This window comes from Silene latifolia, chromosome 8 (assembly GCF_048544455.1).
Source record: "Silene latifolia isolate original U9 population chromosome 8, ASM4854445v1, whole genome shotgun sequence".
In the NCBI taxonomy this organism is placed as follows: domain Eukaryota; kingdom Viridiplantae; phylum Streptophyta; class Magnoliopsida; order Caryophyllales; family Caryophyllaceae; genus Silene; species Silene latifolia.
The window spans coordinates 96,313,983-96,336,414 of record NC_133533.1 but is presented as its reverse complement, the minus strand read 5'-3'; positions in this window follow the sequence as shown (position 1 = coordinate 96,336,414).

Genomic DNA, 22,432 nt, shown 5'->3' with positions numbered 1-22,432 from the left:
TACCCACTAATTGAAAAAGCAGCCTTCGCCGTCGTCGTTGCCGCAAGGAAGTTAAAACCCTACTTCGACGCACATCCCGTGACGGTCCTAACCGACCAGCCATTGGAGAAAGCCTTGGAGAAATTCGAACAATCCGGTAGGCTTATCAAATGGGCAGTGGAACTCTCTGGCTTCGGCATTCAGTACAAGCCAAGGCCTTCGATAAAGGGACAAGCACTTGCAGATTTCCTGGCCGAATGCACATATCAAGAAGAACCAAACCCAGGTGTATGGGAAGTATACACCGACGGCTCCTCCACGACGACCAGCTCGGGAGCCGGCATCCTTATCATCAGCCCAAACGGGGACGAGTTTGAGTATGCCTTGAAATTTACCTTCTCGGCCTCGAACAACGAGTCCGAATACGAGGCGGTGATAACCGGAGTCGAGCTAGCTAGGGCTGCCGGAGCAGAACACATTATGTTGAAGACAGACTCACTGTTGGTTACTAACCAAATCAGAGGAGAATTTGAGGCTCGGGACGACGGGATGGTAAGATACCTGGAAAAGGTAAAAACTGACATAGCAAAATTGAAATCTTTCCAAATCCAATGTGTCCCCAGGTCCGAGAACAACCGAGCCGACGCTCTCTCAAAACTTGCCAGCTCAACCGTCAAGAATGTCAGCCGAACCGTGCTGGTAGACATCAGGAATGCGAAGAGCATCACTGAGACCATCGGCATGGTGGGCGACGTGGAAGCCGAGACGACGTGGATGACTCCGATAATGAAATACAAACTTACAAGTGAGTTGCCGGATAACCGCAATCTCTCGGCCAAGATAAAAAGGATCGCCGCCAGGTACTTAGTATTCGAAGGGGAACTGTACAGAAGGTCCGTAATAAGACCACTCTTGAAATGTGTCGGTCCAGCCGACGCAGAGCTGATACTGACAGAGATTCACGAAGGCATATGTGGACACCACATGGGGGCAAGAACACTAGCCCACAAAGCTCTCCGAGCCGGCTACTTCTGGCCCACCATGCTTCAAGATTCCAGAACAAAGACCAAGAAGTGCACGAACTGTCAGATGCATGCCCCGGTGATACATGCTCCTTCCCGGGACCTACAACCGGTGCTTAGTCCCCTTCCTTTCGCTCAGTGGGGGATGGATATGCTAGGGCCGTTTCCAACGGCCTCCGGAGGAAGGAAGTTCTTGATCGTCGCCGTTGATTACTTCACCAAATGGGTTGAAGCGGTAGCAGTACCGGCGAAGACCACAGCGGCCGTCAGAAAGGTAATCTGGGAAAATGTTATAACTCGTTTTGGATTGCCCCAAGTCATGGTATTTGACCACGGCCGAGAGTTTTGGAGTGACCTGATAATGAACTGGTTAGAAGAGCTTGGCATCAAGTTTGCATACTCCTCCGTCTGCCACCCACAGAGCAACGGGAAGGCGGAGGCAGCCAATAAAACGATCCTCAACGATTTGAAGAAGACGGTGGAAGACCTTAAAGGAAGATGGGCCGACGAACTACCCGGCATCCTATGGTCCCTACGGACCACGGAGAAAGAAGCAACGGGGTACACTCCCTTCCACTTAGTCTACGGATCCGAAGCAGTCCTACCAATTGAAGCGACGGTGCCAACATTCAGAACGGCTACCTTTAACCCAGTCGAAAATGAGGAAGGCCTGAAAGCCTCCCTGGACCTGGTTGAAGAAAGCCGAGATACAGCACGCCTCAACTTGGCAGTATACCAAAACCGGATGAGAAGAGCATACAACCGAAGAGTCCACAAAAGGGACTTAAAAATAGGAGATCTAGTCCTAAGAAAGTCGGCCGCCACCAACAAAGGAAATATTCATGGTAAACTAACGGCCAACTGGGAGGGTCCCTACAAAGTGGTCGAAGAAATGAGGCCGGGTACATACCGGCTGACAGACATGGAGGATGTGCCTTTGATGAGCCATTGGAACACCGACAACTTAAGAAAGTACTTTGTATAGCAGCGGAGGTGTCCAAACCCAATGTGGACACCCCAACGCGTGATCATAAATGAAGAATCACCCAAGTTTTCCATCAAAGTGCTTGTCCCCTCCATAATTGCCGCCCAAAGAGAAGAAACGCTACCGAGCCATAACCCCGATTACCTCGGCTAAATGCCGAGAGCGACGGGGACACAATGACCGGTACGCTAAAAGAAACGCTACCGAGCCATAACCCCGATTACCTCGGCTAAATGCCGAGAGCGACGGGGACACAATGACCGGTACGCTAGAAGAAACGCTACCGAGCCATAACCCCGATTACCTCGGCTAAATGCCGAGAGCGACGGGGACACAATGACCGGTACGCTAGAAGAAACGCTATCGAGCCATAACCCCGATTACCTCGGCTAAATGCCGAGAGCGACGGGGACACAATGACCGGTACGCTAGAAGAAACGCTATCGAGCCATAACCCCGATTACCTCGGCTAAATGCCGAGAGCAACGGGGACACAATGACCGGTACGCTAGAAGAAACGCTATCGAGCCATAACCTCGATTACCTCAGCTAAATGCCGAGAGCGACGGGGACACAATGACCGGTACGCTAGAAGAAACGCTATCGAGCCATAACCCCGATTACCTCGGCTAAATGCCGAGAGCGATGGGGACACAATGACCGATACGCTAAAAGACGTTAAACACAGTTGAAATATGCATTCAAACTGCCTCGGTCATACCGAAGGTAAAAACGAAGGCACTCAATTAATAACACAAGAAGACAAGTGAAGGATTGTGATCAAAGCCCCGGCCAAGCTAAAGGCCAATGAGACCAACTTCGTTAAAAATAATTGAAAGGAGAATACAGACGACGGCCGTCCCCATAGGGATAAGCCTAAACACAACCTACCAAGAGTTTTTACAAAACAAGGAAAAGAAAAGCAAAAGATTACAAGCATGTCATTTGAAGCGCCAAAAGATGGCAGGGAGGAAAGGCTCAATAGTTGGCCCCCGAACAGCTAAAGCTATCCGAGATGCCGGGTGAGTCTGGTGACGACCGTCCGTCCCCCTACGCCTGTCGCTGTCCTCCATCAGTAGCAGCAGCATCTTCGGTGGCCGGCTCAGGAGAAGGCTCGACGTCTTCAAGTGCCTTTAGCCTCTCAGCCTCCTTCACCTTTGCATCATAGGCCGCCTTGGCCTCAGCTATCTGAGCCGCCTTCGCCGCCCCCGCCTTCTCTTCAGCCCGGGCCCTTCGCAAAGCATCAGCCATCTCATCCAGAAGCTGTTCAAATTTATCCCACGGGAAGGAGCCGTCGGGGACGAGCTTCTTGATTGCCTCCCTGGCCGCCTCCTCGGCCTGGTCCCGGAATTGGACGCACATTTTAGGGAGGAGATCATCTTGAAGCATTTCAATATCCTTCTCCCTTTGAGCAAGGATAGCCTGTGTGTCCCCGAGCGCCTCCGCTTTGGTTCGGGAACAGATCCTTCCACTCTTCCCTCTTGGCAACCACGCCGTCGTAAGCGCCCTTATACCTGTCCCGCTCCTCCATCATCTTGGCAGTGGCGGCATCAGCATCCACAACTTTGGCCCTCTCGGTCAACAGCAGCTTCTCAGCTTCCTCCACACGCTTCTCGGCAGCAAGGAGATCCCGCTTAGCCTTCCCGGCTTCCCCCTTTACAGCAGAGAGATCAAGCTTAAGCTTTGCGATCAGCGGCCCAGATTGGGCCATGGCCTTCTCCTGCTCCATGATGTGGGAGCCGGCTAGTCGGGTCCACTTCGCCGACCTCTTATATATTTTCTCACCCTCGCCACAAGCTCGGCGGAAGGAATCTTCTGAGCTGAGGAGTCAACGGTGACATTTCTATCACCCGCCTTCTCAATAACCTTCTCAGGCTGCTTCCCTATTTGCCGTTCAGTGAGAACAGTGGCTGCCGACGGTGGATCTACAAAAAATTTACACAGAGCATCCATGTCACCATGCATTGACACGTCAGAAAGCCTGTCATCAGGAATGTCCAACGAACCGGCTAAATCCGAACCACAAGTTAAATCCGTACCAGTCTGGACCCTCTTAGTTGGAGGGCCGGCTGAGGCAGGCTTCTCCCCAGCAACGGTGGAAGCAGACGGTGGCTCTTTTCTCTTCTTTGGAGAAGAAGGACCCTTAGCAACGGTCACCTCCCTCTCAGAGATGTCAATGACCTCCACATAATCTTTCTGCACCACTGGGGTCGAAGAGGGAGCAGACACTGACGCCGCCGCCAACTTGGACGCTGCCTTTTTTGATCTCTTCGGCACGCCTCCGAAAACCCGTGCTTGGGCCGCCTCCGGATCCAACGCCCTTGTCTGCTTGTCCATAAGTTCGTTGGGAGCCAGTCTACGATCACAAAAGTCAGCCGTAGGACGCCGCTGAACGACCTTCCCGTCCTTATCAAGCCCTAACCTCTTCAAGGTACTCTCAGACGGATCCTGGCCAAACCGATCTGCAAGAAATCAAGCAAGAGTTACATAAAAGAAGTAAAACAAAGCTCTAAAACAGGAACATAACAAGCAAAGATGGGCCTCACACCGACCCCACTCACCCTGGTTGAGGGCCGGTATGAGGCCGACGCAGCAAAGCAGCTCATCTTGAAGAATAATCTGAGTCGGGGGGAGCCATCCCTTCTCAGCATCAAACAGCTGCATCGCCCGCTTCTCATCCGCAGTAAGAGGGACCATCGAAGCGTCCATCTTAACCTTACCCCGGGAGATACATTTCTCGTATTCTTCCCGGTTCTCACACCGTAAGTAAACAGGGCTCTGGAAAGACCGAGGCAATGGGTAGTCCTCCGGCACTTGGACGTGCACCCATCGCCGTTGCCAGTCTTTGCAAGAAGTAAGCTTGTTCACGGAGACATAGCCTGGCTCCGTCTGCACGCTGTACCACCCCACTTTGCCGGCGATTGACGGCCGAAGACTATGAAGTCGGCGGAATAAGTTAACCGTAGGGGTCTCCCTCTTAAAAAGACAGAGCCACACAAAGCCGACTATCGTCCTCATGGCCAACGGATGCAGTTGGGCCACGGCAACGTTCATTGCTTTGATGATGGCCATGACGTGTTTATTCAAAGGAAACCGGAGCCCATACTCCAGGTGCCTGATATATACGCCGATATGACCCGGAGGAGGGCAACAGACCGCCTGACCCTCCTCAGGGATAACAATTTTATACCCCTCACCGAAGGAGAAATGACCTCCGAAAAGAGTCCCACCGGAGCAGCCGGCGAATTTATTGGTCCAGACACGGTCAAGACCAGTCGTGCAGGCCTCGCCATGATCCGGGATGGTCTGCCTCTCACCATGAGAAGGAGTCCTCTCATCATCATCATCATCGGCATCATCCTCCTCATCCTCCCGTTCCTCCAAAATTGGTTGATCAACTACGTGAGAGGGAGACCTAGGGCCCCCAAACCTTATCGGGATGGCCTCTAGTATCTCCTCCTCATCAAGACACGACGGGGAACCCCCCGGCGCAGAAGTACTAGTCCCGGCGTCAGCAGCAGACATGGTAACAACAATTAACAAGATAAGAAGTGAGAAAGTTTGTTTGTTTACCTTAAAGAAAAACACTCGCCGGATCAAAGACTCTGAAGGTTAGAAGAAAAGGAAGCCCTTGAAAGTTTAGAAAGATGAAGATTTTGGAGAAAAATTTGAGAGAATGAAATTGATGGCCAATTTCACGGAATAACTGCCCTATTTATAGGAAAAAGCCCGTGAAGAAGGACCAATCAGCGCACAGCCCATGAAGCGTCAGCCAATCAGCGAACAGACACGTGTCAGACATGCAACCACGGAATGTCAATCGTTGCAACAGTTGAACGTCAATCAATGCAACAGTGACCAAGCGTCTTCAACACGCCCCTTCATATCTGAGTGCCTATTCATCTTCCTCAACAAATTCCTAAGTATCTTCTCTCCGCCGGCCACATGATCTACCAAGCTAGGAAGCACCGGCCGGGGGCAATCAAAAACAACCGGCACTCTCAACCCTGGTCTCGGCCAGCGTCACTTTCTTTTCCACATCAGATGCCCTTTACGCATCCATGTGGAGGGGGGATATGGTACGGCCTAATAAGAACCAGGCCAAAGTAGAAGAAGCCGATGCATCAGAAGAAGCCGACACAGAAAGATTTTGCAAAATACTTGCGCAGAATATACGCTCAGCATACATCGGAGCCCATACCACGGCATAGACTACGCTGGGGGCAAATTGATGGGGCATATTCGCACCATCCGACCAAGTCAACATATTGAGCAAGGTCAAAGATATCCACAAAGTCAACGACTTAGATAACCTAGCCGATGCATCCCATCGGCTGTCACACTGGGTCTCGGCCTGCAACCACCCGTAGGGCACATATCCGCGTACTTATATCCAAGACCCCTCGGCCGGCCTGCCATAGGTCCATCGGCCGAGGGTAGAACGGTCTTTCCACCTGCTAGCCACTTGGCCACTTGGCCACTACGTGACAAAAGGTGAAAGTCTATAAATACTCCTCAACCCTCATTGAGGAAAGGATCCACAAATTGACCTAATAACCACTATTCATCTGGTAATATCTTCCTTATCTCTCTACAATACGCATTTAGCCAAGTAACAACAACTTACCTCTCTAAGTTTACTGACTTGAGCGTCGGAGTGAGTACGCTCGGCCAAAGCCGAGCCCTCAATTTGTTCATCGTTTCAGGAGACCGCAAGAAGGATTCAAGCAAGGACATCATTCTACAAGCTACGAGTGGTAACAAATATCTGCTCTGGAGTTACACCCGGAAAAATTTGTTTACCTTTTTTATCCTTTCTGAGGAATATTTTAATCAAAGTTAAACAAACAAATGAATGGGATGGAGCGAGTAAATTTCGTAAGCCTAAAATTTCTGCACTGAAAGTGCTATATCGCATTTAAACCGTTTTATCAACTCTTGCACTTAAAAAACCACGATCGATCAGTAGAGGCCGCTAACGCGGGCGAGATTAGGTGTCCGATTAAAGGGCTTCCCAATACATACCCTCACCCCTTACTCAGAATCTTTGGATAGTGGATGGCCTTATCCAGGGCGTACGAGAGTCATTTTAGGCATAGAATGCTAAAAGGGGGGACAAGTCCTTATCTTTAGTACTTATGTCAAGCACCGCTTTTTGCCTTGATAGACCTAGGTATAAAGTGGATTCGAACGGGTTCCAAGCATCGCACAAATGCTTGGTGGCGACTCCGAACATCTCTAAACGTTTCGAGACTTTGCCGAGACGAAACCGACCGATCTAAAGCGATACGGTCGAAAGCATTTTTACGTCACCGAGCGTGGCTTTCAGACCTCTACATGTCCACAATTTGGCTTGGCGTGCAGGTGGCCCGTGACTACGGACCGGTAGGCGGCTCTCGTCCGCAAATCGGCCTGTGGCCCATGTCCACAGCAGTACATGGGAAAGAGGCTTGCCCATTGTGTGTGTGTGTGTGGGGGGGGGGGGGGGATGTTGAATCAGAATATTTGAAACATTCTCGCAAGCATGTGTACAGGGGAAATCGTCGATGGTTATGCCCTGATCATCATTATCGTAAGCTTCACAAGGCGTTTAATGGGTGTCCTGAGCAAAGTGGGAGTCCTCAGATTTTGAATGGTCATGAAGTGTATGAGAAAGTGAAAGATATTGAGATAATGTATGGGAAGAAGGTACCTAAGTTGTCTACTCGTGGTTATAAAACAAACCATATTCTTTACCAAACTTCCGTACTAGCGTGACCTCCCGGTTAGACATTGCCGAGATTTTATGCACATTGAAAAGAACGTTTGTGATAATATAATCAATACTCTGCTGAATGTCCCGGGTAGGATAAAAGACAGTAAGGCAGCTAGGGATGATATGGTTGAGATGGGTATTAGGCCTGAGCTGGCAGCTAAAATTGGACTTTTTTGCCGCCTGCAGCTCATACTCTTTCAAAAAAGGAGAACAAAGAGTTTTGCGAATGCTTGCATGGTATTAAGGTTCCAGAGGGCTATTCATCTAATATTAGAAGCCTTGTTTCATTGCAGGACCTAAAACTTACTAGTTTAAAGTCACATGACTGTCATACATTGATGCAACAACTACTAGCTGTGGCCGTTCGTTCCATTCTACCTCCAAAGGTTCGACATGCTATAAGTAGATTTTGCTATTTCTTCAAATCAATCAACAAAAAAGTCATTGTTCCCAATGAAACGAAAACTTTGCAGGAGATCCTCGTCACCAGTCTTTGTCAGTTTGAAATGTATTTTCCTCCCTCATTTTTCACTATCATGGTTCATTTGACTATCCACCTAGTCCGAGAGGTTTTGTATCTCGGGCCAGTGTATTTGAGATATCAGTACCCATTCGAACGATTGATGAAAGTTTACAAGGATTACACATCTAATAGGTATCGTCCAGAGGGGTGTATTGCTGAGCGAGCAATTATCGATGAAGCTCTTTCGTATTGTTACGCGTACCTCACCTTGGATGAGTTAATTGGAGCTCCTACGAATCGTCATAGTGACTGGATGAATGAAAAAGGTGTAAGGGGTCGTGTTTCCAAGGATATGTCATCTGACACGCGACATAGAGGTCATACATACGTTCTATTTAACGATGATCATGTCCAACCCTAAAGTATGGAACACCAGAGTTACCTTAAGGGAAAACACCCTCATAAGAACGAAAGGTGGTATGCAAATGAGCATTAAAAGCAATTTAGTGACTGATTTGAGGATACTATTTACGATGATGACAACCCAATTGATGATTGCTCAACCAGCCTACGATATCTCGCTTTCGGTCCTGATGCTCGTGCAACTTTTTATAGCGGCTATGCGATTAATGGGTACACTTTATACACCCGCGTTCAAGATGAGGCGAGCACAATGCAAAATAGTGGAGTTTGCGTTGATTCTGAGGCAATATACTTTGCTAGTTCAAAGGATAAAAATCATATTTTGGGTACAATGCAATATTATGGAGTTATTGAAGAGATATTGGTTTTAGACTACATGGATTTTGAGATACCTCTATTCCGTTGCAAGTGGGTTGACAACAACAATGGTGTTAGAAAGGATGATTTAGGATTCACATTGGTAAATTTTGACAAGGTTGGAAACAAGGACGATCCTTTTATATTAGCGTCTCAAGCAAAACAAGTTTTTTATGTTACCGATCCTATGGATAAGAAGTGGTCAGTTGTTCTTGATGGGGCATATTCTGCACCGCTGACCAAAGTCAACATATTGAGCAAGGTCAAAGATATCCACAGCAAGTCAACGACTTAGACAACCTAGCCGATGCAGCCTGTCGGCCTGTCACTTGGGTCTCGGCCTGGCAACTAGCCAGCCGGGGCACATATCCGCGTACTCATATCCAAGACCCCTCGGCCGGCCTCCCATAGGTCCATCGGCCGAGGGTAGAACGGTCTTTCCACCTTCTAGCCACTTGGCCACTACGTGACAAAAGGTGAAAGTCTATAAATACTCCTCAACCCTCATTGGGGAAAGGATCCACAATTTAACCTAAGAATCACTATTCATCTGGTAATATCTTCCTTATCTCTCTACAATATACATTTAGCCAAGTAACAACCACTTATCTCTTAAGTTTACTGACTTGAGCGTCGGAGTGAGTACGCTTGGCCAAAGCCGAGCCCTCAGTTTGTTCATCGTTTCAGGAGACCGCAAGGAGGAATCATTCTACAAGCCACGGGTGGTAACGATACTTGCTCTGGAATTACACCCGGAACAATTGGCGCCGTCTGTGGGGAACGCATACTAGAAGCTAGTCATAATCATTCCCAAAAAAAAAAAAAATAAACACAAAAAACCCACCCCAAAAGCTAAGAAGATGTCGAAACAACAAGAAGTATTCGTAAATGACGAAACCGAGCTACACCAAGATGATACCTTCCACCATTCTGGAGTTGTGCAGCCCTCCACCGGCGGAGTAATCCAACCGGAATTCGGGATGCCAAATATACCAGATACGCCGCTGCCCGCCGACCATGTCACCATCATGGGACACGTGGTTGATGCAGCAAAACTGAAGATGCTCCTGGACCTAATTGGGAGTACGCCGGCTCACACTGTCACGCCGACAAGAGCGGCGGAAACCGTCCAGGAGACCAGGGCTCAAAATGTGACTCCAAAAAACTTGAACGGAGCACTAGGAGAAGCTGACCCTGCCAAGACACCGGGGGAGCCCAAAGTGGTCGTGGTAGACCTAAGTCCTTCTCGCACTCGTGAGAGGACAGCGTCGCCGCGGCACAAACGAGGCACACCCCGGAGGAGCGAAAGAAGCCCAACCCGCCAGAGTTGGAGAAGAAGCCCGAGTCGGAGAAGGAGTCCTTCCCGCTACGAGGAGAGGAGCCAAACTAGGAATGCGAGGAGTCGATCGCCGCGTGACATTCGACATGTGGTCAGACAGCCCCTCAGTGCCTATGTCCTTGAAACCGCCGTGCCAACCAAGCTGAAGTTGCCGGCGTTCACATACAAAGGGGATAGTGACCCCACCGACCATGCCGAGGCCTTTGAGTCGTACATGTCGGTGTGGGAGCAACCCGATGAAGTTTGGTGCCGAGTCTTCCCAACGACCTTGCATGGGATGGCTCAAAATTGGTACAAGGGGTTGCCCGACGGCTCGGTATATTGCTACGCCGACCTAAGGGACGCCTTTTTAGCCCAGTACTCTTGCAATAAGAGGAGGGCCGTGGAGACGTCGGACCTCCTAACTATCAAGCAGGAGGAGGGCGAGTCTCTACGAAGCTATGTGAAGAGGTTCGACGGCAAGGTTCAGCAGATTCGGGAGAATAACCCCGAGCTGGCAGCTTTCGCACTGATGAAAGGCCTCCCAAGGGGAGACTTAAAAGACGAGCTCATCAAGTACGGGGGTTTGGGCCTAGATGCCGCTAGGAAGATGGCCGACCAGGCCATCAAGGTGGAAGACTACCACAAAACCTGGGTAGGCCACAACGAGGCTGGGTACTCAGAGAAGAAGAGCCACCGGGAGGACAACCCGGATGAAAGACGCCGTGACGATAATAGGTCACGGTCTGACAAGTCCGCCAGGAAACAGAACTCGGTTGGTGTCGGGGGGAGTTCAGGAACGTACTACCGAAAGCAGTACAATGATGACACCCCCCTAGTCGTATCTGCCGCCGAGGTCTTCGCCCTGAGCAAAAACGAGGGTCAGAAGTGGGAAAGGCCCCCTAGGCCGAGGGGCGACGGTGACACGAGCCAGTACTGCGAGTACCACGGCCACACCGGCCACTTAACAAACGACTGCCGGCATCTGAAAAATGCCATTGAAGAACTGATCCGGAGGGGGAGCCTCGGCAAATACGTTGCCGGAGGCCAAAAAACAGATGCCGGCGGATCAAATAAGAAAACCGTCTTTGAACGGGTAGGAGTAATCAATGTTGTCATCGGGGGCAACGAGAACGGAGGGTCCGCTCATGGGCACAAACGGCACCTGAATGAACTATATCAGGCCATCAACGTTGTGCCCAACACAGCGATCCCCGCTTCCAACATCCCCGATATAACCATTGGGAAGAAGGACTACGAGGGAGTCGTCGCTCCTCACAGCGACCCACTTACAGTCCACCTGGACATAGCCAACCACTTGGTGAAGAGGTGCCTAATTGACACAGGCGCCTAGACAAACATTATGTACGGTGAATGCTTTCTTAGCCTCGGTCTGAAGGTTGAAGACCTAAGCCCCTGCACCAGCCCGTTGTACAGCTTTTCTGGGGCCGGCCTGGTACCCCTGGGGTCAATCAGGTTGCCGGTGATGTTCGGCGAGGGAAGTGCGGCCAAGAACGTTATGTCTGAGTTCGTGGTCATTGACGGTTCGTCTGCCTACAACGTCCTCATAGGCCGAGTCACTCTGAGTGAGGCCGACGCAGTGATGTCCATCCGGGCCCTGACATTGATGTATATCTCGGACCGGGGGGAAGCGCATAAACTCGTCTCAAAGAACGAGAGGGATGAGGTAGTCAATGTCCAAATATCTGCCAGAGGGTGCAACATGCAATCCTTCAAAGTGGCGAAGGAGTCAGAGAAGGGGAAGAGCCCATCCTTGCAACAGGGGGGCGAACGCATGAATAACTCCGTCTGCATGGTCGAAGGAGCTGAGACCGAAGAGGTAGAAGTTGACCCAGGGCGCACCATAACTATCGGTGTCAACCTGGAACCAGGATTCAGGGCCGCTCTCCTAGACCTGCTGAGGAAGAACAAAGACGTCTTCGCCTACTCAGCGGCCGAGATGCCAGGCGTGAGCCGGGAGGTAATTATTCACAAGCTAAACGTACTCCCCACCGCTCGCCCTGTCAAGCAAAGGATGAGGAACTCCTCAGCCGAGAAAGATGAGGCCATCAAAGCCGAGGTAGATAAATTACTTGCGGCGGGCTTTATTATGCCTTGTACTTATCCTGAGTGGTTAGCCAATGTTGTGATGGTGAGGAAATCATCGGGGGCATGGAGAATGTGCGTAGATTTTACCAATCTTAATAAAGCATGCCCCAAAGATTGTTACCCTTTGCCTCAGATAGATAGCTTAATCGACGCCACGGCAGGCTACACCATCCGAGCTGCTGGGACGCCTTCTCGGGGTATCACCAGGTATTTATGGCTGAGGAGGACATGCCTAAATGCGCATTCATCACCGCTAACGGCACATACATGTACAAAATGATGCCGTTTGGTTTGAAGAACGTCGGTGCAACGTATACAAGACTGGTGGACAAAGTGTTCCAAAATCAAAAAGGGCGAAACATTGAGGCTTACGTCGACGATGCTATTGTGAAAAGCAAGTCTGACAGCGAGCACCTGGCCGATTTACACGAGACATTTTGTTCACTAAGGAAATACAAGATGAAGCTCAACCCAATGAAGTGCAACTTCGGTGTCCGGGCAGGTAAGTTCCTCGGCGTACTTGTCAGCGCCAGGGGAATTGATGCCAATCCAGACAAAGTCCGAGCAATCCTAGACCTGCCGGAGCCAAGGAATCGAAAAGAGGTTATGATGCTGACCGGGAGAATGGCGGCTCTAGCCCGTTTCATCTCTCGGTCAGCCGACAAGAGCACCCCATTCTTCAAAGTATTGAAGGGGAATAAAGACTTCAGCTGGGGGGAGGAACAGAGCACAGCTTTCAAGCAACTAAAAGCTCATCTTCAGACTCTCCCAACTCTGTCCAGGCCGATACTGGGGGAGACGCTATACCTGTACATAGCAGTTACCTCGGCCACGGTCAGTGCCATGATCATCAGGGAAGAAGACAAAAAAGCAACACCCAATCTACTTTGTCAGCCATACGCTGTTGCCCGCCGAGAGAAATTACCCACTAATTGAAAAAGCAGCTTTCGCCGTCGTCGTTGCCGCAAGGAAGTTAAAACCCTACTTCGACGCACATCCCGTGATGGTCCTAACCGACCAGTCATTAGAGAAAGCTTTGGAAAAATTTGAACAATCCGGTAGGCTCATCAAATGGGCAGTGGAACTCTCTGGCTTCGGCATTCAGTACAAACCAAGGCCTTCGATAAAGGGGCAGGCACTTGCAGATTTCCTGGCCGAATGCACATATCAAGAAGAACCAAACCCAGGTGTATGGGAGGTTTACACCGACGGCTCCTCCACGACGAACAGCTCGGGGGCCGGCATCCTTATCATCAGCCCAAACGGGGACGAATTTGAGTACGCCTTGAAATTTACCTTCTCGGCCTCAAATAACGAATCCGAATACGAGGCGGTGATAACGGAGTCGAGCGGCGAGCCGCCGGAGAGCGAACACATTGTGTTAAAGACAGACTCACTGTTGGTTACTAACCAAATCAGAGGAGAGTTTGAGGCTCGGGACGACGGGATGGTAAGATACCTGGAAAGGGTAAAAGCTGACATAGCAAAATTAAAATCTTTCCAAATCCAATGCGTTCCCAGATCTGAGAACAACCGGGCCGACGCTCTCTCAAAACTGGCCAGCTCAACCATCAAGAATGTCAGCCGAACCGTGCTTGTAGATATCAGGAATGCGAAGAGCATCACTGAGACTGTCGGCATGGTGGGCAATATAGAGGCCGAGACGACGTGGATGACTCCGATAATGAAATACAAAGTTACAAGTGAGTTGCCGGAGGACCGCAATCTCTCGGCCAAGATAAAAAGGATCGCCGCCAGGTACCTGGTGTTCGAAGGGGAACTGTACAGAAGGTCCGTAATAAGACCACTCTTGAAATGTGTCGGTCCAGCCGACGCAGAGCTGATACTGACAGAAATTCACGAAGGCATCTGTGGACACCACATGGGGGCAAGAACACTAGCCCACAAAGGTCTCCGAGCCGGCTACTTCTGCCCACCATGCTTGCGGATTCCAAGGCTAAGACCAAGAAGTGCACAAACTGTCAGATGCATGCTCCGGTGATACATGCCCCTTCCCGGGACCTACAACCGGTGCTTAGTCCCCTCCCTTTCGCACAGTGGGGGATGGATATGCTAGGGCCATTTCCAACGGCCTCCGGAGGAAGAAAGTTCTTGATCGTCGCCGTTGATTACTTCACTAAATGGGTTGAAGCTGTAGCAGTACCGGCGAAGACCACAACGGCCGTCAGAAAGGTAATCTGGGAAAATGTTATAACTCGTTTTGGGTTACCCCAAGTCATGGTATTCGACCACGGCCGAGAGTTTTGGAGTGACCTGATAATGAACTGGTTAGAAGAGCTTGGCATCAAATTTGCATACTCCTCCGTCTGCCACCCACAGAGCAACGGGCAGGCGGAGGCAGCCAATAAAACAATCCTCAACGGTTTGAAGAAGACAGTCGAAGACCTTAAGGGAAGATGGGCCGATGAACTACCCGGCGTCCTGTGGTCCCTTCGGACCACGGAGAAAGAAGCAACGGGATACACTCCCTTCTACTTAGTCTATGGGTCCGAAGCAGTCCTGCCAATTGAAGCGACGGTGCCAACATTCAGAACGGCTACCTTTAACCCAGTTGAAAATGAGGAAGGCCTGAAAGCCTCCCTAGACCTGGTCGAAAAAAGCCGAGATACAGCACGCCTCAACTTGGCAGTATACCAAAACCGGATGAGAAGAGCCTACAACCGAAGAGTCCACAAAAGGGACTTAAAAGTAGGAGATCTAGTCCTAAGAAAGTCGGCCGCCACCAACAAAGGAAATATTCATGGTAAATTGACGGCCAACTGGGAGGGTCCCTACAAAGTGGTTGAAGAGATGAGGCCGGGTACATACCGGCTGACAGATATGGAGGGTGTGCCCTTGATGAGCCACTGGAACACTGACAACCTAAGGAAATACTTTGTATAGCGGCGGAGGTGTCCAAAACTATTGTCGGCACCCCAGCGCGTGTTTATATCTAATGAGGAAACATCCAAGTTTTAAATCAAAGTGTTTATCCCTGATACCGTCGTCAGGTACCAAAAATAAATACCTAAGTACTACTAACAGAAGCTAGCGGTAAGTAGGGTCGATCTCCACAGGGAGGCAAAAATGAGATTTATCTGTCTAATTTTAGTCTATGAGTAACGGGTCACAATGTGGGGGTTTGAAATGATTTTCTAAACTAATAAAAATAAGGAAAAGAGAATAAGAGAAGGGGATTAACCAGACAGAGAGAAACAGCTAAGACAAACGGTTCACTATAATCATCCGGTCAAGTAATCTAGGTCTCAGGTCAATGCAAATACGGTCCAAGGGGTAACGAACGTCACCTTTCGGTCCTTAATTCACCCTAAAGTGTAAACAGCTTAACTTTCGCCCTTACTGCAATACTCTATTGTTCGCTACTAGTCTACCTCTTCCAACCTTTCGGTCCAGGTCAAGGATCACTAAGAATTATAGGTCTAATTGCGTCGACTCAATTAGAAAGATAAAGTTAATTGTAGCATTTAACCAACAGAGACTATACCAGCATTAACCCAATAAATCGATTACTCTCCCTTCATAATTATGGATCCCCTATAGTCTTAGCATAAGGGAATTAGCTACTCATTATGAAATAAACAAGAACAAGAATTAAAAGAGAAATAAACATTAAATTAAGAGAGAAAAGGGAAGAAATGTTACTGAAATAATGATCCGGAATAAAGAGCAAAGCAAATGTGTATTGAAAAAGAACAAGTAAAAGGAGAGGAGAAGGGCCAAGATCCCCGTACAAGCCTCCTGTTAGATTTATTTATAGCATCAAAATATAAAACCTAATCTAAACTTCACGTGAATAGAGGCCCAACAGCTTGTAACTGCTCGATCGAACAGTTAAGTCACTCGATCGAACAGTTCCTGCGTCTGTTTACTCGATCGACCAAAGATAAGGCTCGATCGAACAGTTGTTCACTCGATCGAACAGTTCTTCCGTCTGTTCACTCGATCGACCAAGAGAAACTGCTCGATCGAGTGGTTCCTGGTTCCAGCTCGTGTTGGTCTTGTAATTTGGTCTTTGACTTGTCCTTTTAGCTCCCGAAACACCTTCACGCATCCCAAGACAGCAATAAATCCCGCTCCAAATTATCTCTTCCTCCAAATGCATGCTAAACGGACGGTAAATAGCTTGATTCTACTACTTTCGGATCCATTCCTGCAAATAAGACAAAATACACCAAAGTAGCATATTCGGGGCATTTCGTAGCATAAAACCACGATAAAAGCATAGAAATACGTGCATAAAATAGGCTAAAAAGACTATATAAAATGTACGTATCAAATCTCCCCAAACCAAACCTTTACTCGTCCCCGAGTAAATTCAAAACTATACGCTAATGGAACGAAAAAATGACTCAGAGCTAGCTTAACTTGTCTACTTGAACCAATTTAATGCAACAAAGCTTAACAGTTTAAGCTAAGCAGTCAATACGCAAACGAATTATGAGCTGTTCAGAAATATAGCCAACCTATCAACCTTGCGAGACCAACAAATCGGACTCTCTCGTGGTCACTCTTCTCTCATGAAGCAAAGGGTGAATGTTTATATGTAAAAGAGAGAAGAAAGAACAGTCACTCACCTAACTGCGACCTACATAGCATGCATGCAACAAGAATGAAAGACAATTCAAGTACTAATGCACATACTCCAACCAATAATGTCCGTCACAGCCGAGGGCTTACAAATAATTTGGGAATAGTGAGGTTCAGGTGAGAAAGGGCAAAACATGTTATGGAAATGTGGAGGTAAAAGCGTCAAGCTAGTTCCTAACAGGACCATAGTAAACCATCCGAATCTCAATCGATGAAAAATAAACACAAGTGCCCTTCATTTGGCACAAAACTCACTACCCAATACACAATCTCCTCAAAATGTTATGAATAAAACGGAGGAGTGAGACCGTCAGAAGATAGAAATAGGCACAGACGGACTCAAAAAAAAAACAACCAGGCAACAAAGTTTTCAAACTTTTTCTTCCTCTGGTTTCTACTGTAAAACGTGATTTTTGATTTCTTTTCATTTTTTTTTTTTTTTTTTTTTTTTTCTTTTCACGTAAATCTCTTTCTTTTTTTTTTCATTTTTCACTCTTTTTTTTTTCTTTCTTCTTCTTTCACGTCTTTTTTTTCAATACTTTTTTTCTTTCCTCCATCCTTTATTTTCCAACAACTCCATACAAAAGAGATACGGCCAAACTGCAGACGATAAAATATACCACAAAAGACAAACTAAACTAGCTTGACTAGGCAGGCTCAGTTTTGGGTGTAGCTAATGGGTCAAAAAGGCAAGATTTGGCTTAAGTGGAGCTAAATGGGTGAAAAATATAAGAAAAGGGGAAAATTTATAAGCACCTCCCTGCATGTGACGCCGACCACAACCCCGAATATGTGCATTTGACAAGAAATTGAATGTCATAAAAGTGCAAAAATGATGAACATGCTATGCAAGGAGTACTACTCTCAATTCCTACATGAACCGGTCATGAATGTCACCAGTTATAAGGCTCTAAAACTCAGAAATTGTAGAGTAGGTTGCCAATTTATCAGGTCAAGTCTACACGGTCAGCTATATTTGAACAAAAACTCGTAGATATGCGCAAGACTCAGCTAATAACTGTCAATAAAGTGCAAGGCTCAAGTATGAAAGACAAGTTAAAGTGCAATTTCATCACGGAAATCTACCGTTCCGACTCAACCTATATGCAAAAATAAACGTGATTAATTTTTTTTGAATTTTTGAAATTTTTCAATTTTTTTTGGAATTTTAAATTTTAATAAGAATAAACAACAATGCAAACGGAAATTAAACGTGACAACAGAAATGCAATAAAGACAATATGCAGACACAGATATGGATGCATAACCTCCCCAAACCAAACTGTACAATGCCCCCATTGTACCAAAACATGGAAAGGAAATGCAAACTGAAGGAGAAAGAGAGTAAATACGGAAAACTCACAAGATACGCGAAATAAGGGACCTCCCCAAACCGACCATGAAATGGGAGGTTGCTAAAGGCCCGGAATACCGTCTCGGGAAGCTAATCCAAGTCAAACACGTGAAAGGACATCCAAAAACTGCTCGATCGAAGAGAATTGTAGTCGATCGAGTAGTTTCTCATCATGCAGGTGGTCGATCGAGTTGAAATTTCACTCGATCGAGTGAATATAGCAGCAAAGGGCTCGATCGAGTAGAAAAACTACCTAAGTACTACTAACAGAAGCTAGCGGTAAGTAGGGTCGATCTCCACAGGGAGGCAAAAATGAGATTTATCTGTCTAATTTTAGTCTATGAGTAACGGGTCACAATGTGGGGGTTTGAAATGATTTTCTAAACTAATAAAAATAAGGAAAAGAGAATAAGAGAAGGGGATTAACCAGACAGAGAGAAACAGCTAAGACAAACGGTTCACTATAATCATCCGGTCAAGTAATCTAGGTCTCAGGTCAATGCAAATACGGTCCAAGGGGTAACGAACGTCACCTTTCGGTCCTTAATTCACCCTAAAGTGTAAACAGCTTAACTTTCGCCCTCACTGCAATACTCTATTGTTCGCTACTAGTCTACCTCTTCCAACCTTTCGGTCCAGGTCAAGGATCACTAAGAATTATAGGTCTAATTGCGTCGACTCAATTAGAAAGATAAAGTTAATTGTAGCATTTAACCAACAGAGACTATACCAGCATTAACCCAATAAATCGATTACTCTCCCTTCATAATTATGGATCCCCTATAGTCTTAGCATAAGGGAATTAGCTACTCATTATGAAATAAACAAGAACAAGAATTAAAAGAGAAATAAACATTAAATTAAGAGAGAAAAGGGAAGAAATGTTACTGAAATAATGATCCGGAATAAAGAGCAAAGCAACAGTGTATTGAACAGTAACCAAGTAAAAGGAGAGGAGAAGGGCCAAGATCCCCGTACAAGCCTCCTGTTAGATTTATTTATAGCATCAAAATATAAAACCTAATCTAAACTTCACGTGAATAGAGGCCCAACACTTGTAATCGCTTTCGATCGAACAGTTAAGTCACTCGATCGAACAGTTCCTGCGTCTGTTTACTCGATCGACCAAAGATAAGGCTCGATCGAACAGTTGTTCACTCGATCGAACAGTTCTTCCGTCTGTTCACTCGATCGACCAAGAGAAACTGCTCGATCGAGTGGTTCCTGGTTCCAGCTCGTGTTGGTCTTGTAATTTGGTCTTTGACTTGTCCTTTTAGCTCCCGAAACACCTTCACGCATCCCAAGACAGCAATAAATCCCGCTCCAAATTATCTCTTCCTCCAAATGCATGCTAAACGGACGGTAAATAGCTTGATTCTACTACTTTCGGATCCATTCCTGCAAATAAGACAAAATACACCAAAGTAGCATATTCGGGGCATTTCGTAGCATAAAACCACGATAAAAGCATAGAAATACGTGCATAAAATAGGCTAAAAAGACTATATAAAATGTACGTATCAAATCTCCCCAAACCAAACCTTTACTCGTCCCCGAGTAAATTCAAAACTATACGCTAATGGAACGAAAAAATGACTCAGAGCTAGCTTAACTTGTCTACTTGAACCAATTTAATGCAACAAAGCTTAACAGTTTAAGCTAAGCAGTCAATACGCAAACGAATTATGAGCTGTTCAGAAATATAGCCAACCTATCAACCTTGCGAGACCAACAAATCGGACTCTCTCGTGGTCACTCTTCTCTCATGAAGCAAAGGGTGAATGTTTATATGTAAAAGAGAGAAGAAAGAACAGTCACTCACCTAACTGCGACCTACATAGCATGCATGCAACAAGAATGAAAGACAATTCAAGTACTAATGCACATACTCCAACCAATAATGTCCGTCACAGCCGAGGGCTTACAAATAATTTGGGAATAGTGAGGTTCAGGTGAGAAAGGGCAAAACATGTTATGGAAATGTGGAGGTAAAAGCGTCAAGCTAGTTCCTAACAGGACCATAGTAAACCATCCGAATCTCAACTGACTGAAAAATAAACACAAGTGCCCTTCATTTGGCACAAAACTCACTACCCAATACACAATCTCCTCAAAATGTTATGAATAAAACGGAGGAGTGAGACCGTCAGAAGATAGAAATAGGCACAGACGGACTCAAAAAAAAAAAAAAACACAACCAGGCAACAAAGTTTTCAAACTTTTTCTTCCTCTGGTTTCTACTGTAAAACGTGATTTTTGATTTCTTTTCATTTTTTTTTTTTTTTTTTTTTTTTCTTTTCACGTAAATCTCTTTCTTTTTTTTTTCATTTTTCACTCTTTTTTTTTTCTTTCTTCTTCTTTCACGTCTTTTTTTTCAATACTTTTTTTCTTTCCTCCATCCTTTATTTTCCAACAACTCCATACAAAAGAGATACGGCCAAACTGCAGACGATAAAATATACCACAAAAGACAAACTAAACTAGCTTGACTAGGCAGGCTCAGTTTTGGGTGTAGCTAATGGGTCAAAAAGGCAAGATTTGGCTTAAGTGGAGCTAAATGGGTGAAAAATATAAGAAAAGGGGAAAATTTATAAGCACCTCCCTGCATGTGACGCCGACCACAACCCCGAATATGTGCATTTGACAAGAAATTGAATGTCATAAAAGTGCAAAAATGATGAACATGCTATGCAAGGAGTACTACTCTCAATTCCTACATGAACCGGTCATGAATGTCACCGGTTATAAGGCTCTAAAACTCAGAAATTGTAGAGTAGGTTGCCAATTTATCGAGTCAAGTCTACACGGCTATATTTGAACAAAAACTCGTAGATATGCGCAAGACTCGGCTAATAAGCTTTGTCAATAAAGTGCAAGGCTCAAGTATGAAAGACAAGTTAAAGTGCAATTTCATCACGGAAATCTACCGTTCCGACTCAACCTATATGCAAAAATAAACGTGATTAATTTTTTTTGAATTTTTGAAATTTTTCAATTTTTTTTGGAATTTTAAATTTTAATAAGAATAAACAACAATGCAAACGGAAATTAAACGTGACAACAAAAATGCAATAAAGACAATATGCGGAACATTGAGATATGGATGCATAACCTCCCAAAACCAAATGTACAATGCCCCCATTGTACCAAAACATGGAAAGGAAATGCAAACTGAAGGAGAAAGAGAGTAAATACGGAAAACTCACAAGATACGCGAAATAAGGGACCTCCCCAAACCGACCATGAAATGGGAGGTTGCTAAAGGCCCGGAATACCGTCTCGGGAAGCTAATCCAAGTCAAACACGTGAAAGGACATCCAAAACCGCTCGATCGAAGAGAATTGTAGTCGATCGAGTAGTTTCTCATCATGCGGTGTGGTCGATCGAGTTGAAATTTCACTCGATCGAGTGAATATAGCAGCAAAGGGCTCGATCGAGTAGAAAAACTACTCGATCGAGTGCTTCTCGACGTGTTTCCTGCAAGACGCAAATAAAACAGCCCGCGAACTGACTAAACAAGCCTACTGAGATAGTTTATGGTATAAAAACCATTTATTACAACTGAAGGTAAATAAAAATGCAAAATAAAATCATCCGGGTTGCCTCCCGGGTAGCGCTAGCTTCAGTCAGGTCCCAGCTCGACCTTCTTTTCTTTGAGGCTCTCTAATTAATCACAATCAAAACAGCTCAAAGCGCGCAACAACTGTCAAATAGGCTGCGCATGTGCTACACAAAAATGTAAGTAGCACCATAAAACAGTGATAGTATAGGAAATTAAAATGTAATAACATTTAAGTCTAACAAATTTCCTATGACATGACTCCTAAAATCATTCACAAAATAATTCTCGCCCTCCATTAAGGCGAGAATATAAAAGCTCAAGTTATCCGCAGTGGAAAATTAAAGAGCTCGGGAGCAATTAACTCAAAAAATAACGCGAGTAGAATTAAGATGCTCGACGGGTATGAACGTGAGGTGGAGGAGTCCGGTCTACTAAGGGAGAAGGTGGATAATCGTCCCAAATGCAAAGGGCGGTAAAGTCAAATGGGTCAATCGGGT